Here is a 3,149-nt window from a genome sequence, read left to right as displayed (position 1 = left end):
ATAACATTAGATGAATCCTAATATCATTAGATGAGCCCTAATATCATTAGATAAATTCTAATATCATTAGTATCATCTAATATCATTATATATCTTCTATATCATCATTGTATATCATCTAATATCATTAGATAAATTCTAATATCATTAGATAAATTCTAATATCATTAGATGAACCCTAATATCATTAGAGGAATCCTAATATCATGAGATGAGCCCTAATATCATTGGATGAACCCTAATATCATTAGATGAATCCTAATATCATTAGATGAATCCTAATATCATTAGATGAGTCATATTACCATTAGATGATAAGATGAGCATTAGATAAGCTCTAATACCAATAGATAAACCTTTATCTCCAGGATTCCATTCACAGTTTAAATTGTAATTATGATAGAGCCTAATAGGCTCAGAAACCTGCACACTAGTTGATTGAGAGTTGAGAGGCGGAACCAAAGACCCGAAGCTCAACCCCCCGCAAGTACAGTTAGGCGAGTACAATTAGTACTCATTAATGTCTCTGACCACTCCTGTTCTTTCCTACATAATTAATTACCTTACCTCAGGGCACCTGACAGCTAAGTGGACAGCGCTTCGGATTCGTAGTCCTGAGGTTCCGGGTTCGATCCCCGGTGGAGGCGGAGACAAATGGGCAAAATGCTTCTTTCACCCTGATCCCTTGTTAACCTAGCAGTAAATAGGTACCTGGGAGTTAGACAGCTGCTATGGGCTGCTTCCTGGGGGTGTGTAACAAAAAGGAGGCCTGGTCTAGGACCGGGCCGCGGGGACGCTAAGCCCCGAAATCATCTCAAGATAACCTCAAGATAATCATGTTACTCCACAACTGTCTTCTTACTCCGGAATACAAGTTACATAACACAATAAGAACATTATCAGACGCAAAGTCAAATAGAATTCAATACTCTCACACAAATCACTCTTCAGATTAATTAACATTGTATTCCATAATATGTATAATTTCCTATGAATTACGTGACCATTTGGGCCGACATGTTGCTCCAATAGGCAAGCTCTTTCACCACGATCATTCTCCTCTCAATGGATGCTATTTACTTAAAAAGCAACTTATGTTTGAGGATATATATTATTCAACACTACATATTTATATCTGCACAAAGTTCAAATGGCCACATTGTTATGGTCGGAATGGTGTGTAAAGGGAATATACCAACCCGTCCATATACGCTGGTATACTGTCTGCGTCACTCGTCGACGTTCCACGCCCGTCTTTACTAGTATACCATCTGCGTCCCAAGTCGACGTTCCACGCGCGCCATAACTAGACAAAATGTTACTCCGCAGTGGGTCCAACTAGCTTCATAATTGGTTTAAGTGGCCAACTTTATCATTGACTTGTAAGCTTTAAAAATAATGCACGAATATCAGAGAAATCTAATATCTCGACTCTAAATATTTTTATTTGGTACGGAAAAGTTCCAAAAATTCTTCATTACTCAATAAAGTAGTGCCTAATAATAATAATACAAATTAGAAGATATACATATAAATAATAATACTAATAAAAATAAAGATATTATACATAAAATATCAATAACACAGAGCAACGCCGAACAGATTTACTATAATTTATTCTTAGTCTTATAAACTGTATAGGAAGTTGGAATATAGGATCACTGCAAGCCCCAAAGGATAGTCCACTACGGGCTCACCGTAGCCCGTGCTACTTGGAACTTTTTGTTCCAGGTAGCGAATCCTAAACAACAACAACCCAAGGGGTAGTTTGGGAACACCGTATGTTTCATGTGGAAACAGTTCAATTGCATACAAATTACTGAAAAGTGTTGAGAGTAAGTGAGGGGGAATTTCTGGTGGCAAAATTCCTCTCTCTCGTTAATATATTTCCTATTTAATCCACTAAAATATAAATATATATTTATCTCTCTCTCTCATTACTGATGCTGACAATCTCCACCCCCCACCAACACACTCCACACACTCCCCAACACACTTCCCCAACACACTCAGCAACACACTTCCCCAACACACTCAGCAACACACTCCCTCACACACTCCCCAACACACACACTCCCTGCCCTCTACAGCCTCTAAACGTCATTGGAAAAAAGTAACCGTTCATCACCAGTGACATTTGTTGAGTCTAAGAAACATTTTCCCACCGTAACTCAGCTCCCCCCCCCCCCCTCCTGACACCCCCTTATCCCCCCCCCATACCCTGACGTCTCCTCCTCCCTCCATGCTCTCCCAACCCCATGATCTCTCGCTGTGTACTTGGATAATCTCGTTCGCAATTAAGTAGCCTCCATTTAGCGTAGTACGAACTGCTATACTGCACTACGGTTGTTGAAACATTGGTTTTCCTGGTGGGTTGTATTGTGTTTTATACTCATACGTTATTGTATCAAGGAAATGTTGTTAATTGTGATGCAACACCATTTGTACAAGTCCCTCTGAGGCCTACAGCTTGGCTACTGACACACAATACTTCAACTGGTCTCTAACCTGCCTTAACCTGCTTTAACTTGCCCTAACCTAACCTAACTCGCTAAAGGATTACATTTAGTTATAAAACACAATAACTTGTAATAATATGATGACATTTGTAATAATATCGTGCAAAATATTGGTGACTACTGTGTCCGGAGCATCAGTTGTCACACCCGCCCTCACCATCAGCATCCTCACACCTCATCATCTCTACACCATTAGCATCCTTGCACCACATCATCCTCACATTGCAGCAGCCTCACACCTCATCATCCTCACACCTCATCATCCTCACACCTCATCATCCTCACACCTCATCATCCTCACGCCTCATCATCCTCACACCTCATCATGAGGGCCAGAACAGAGACAGGACTGGAGAGTGCCGCCTCCCCCCAGACACTGTGCTTCCCAGCCACCTTAGTTCCCCATTGTAGGAGACGTGGTGGGGACTTTGGCATCACTTTGTGACAGTCGTGTTAAGAGCCTGGCGGGCGGAGCTTAATGCTCTGTTGCTGTGTTTAGTGGCTGGCCCTGTGTTGTCGTGCTGCTGCCCACTGTTTCTCCTGTTGATGCTGCTGCTCCTCCTGCTGCTGATGCTGCTGCTTATGCTGTTCCTTCTGCAACTGTTGCTGTTGCTCCTTCTTCTTCCTCCT

Source organism: Procambarus clarkii, chromosome 86 (genome assembly GCF_040958095.1).
Source record: "Procambarus clarkii isolate CNS0578487 chromosome 86, FALCON_Pclarkii_2.0, whole genome shotgun sequence".
Classification (NCBI taxonomy): Eukaryota; Metazoa; Arthropoda; class Malacostraca; order Decapoda; family Cambaridae; genus Procambarus; species Procambarus clarkii.
Note: the sequence above shows the minus strand (reverse complement) of the source record.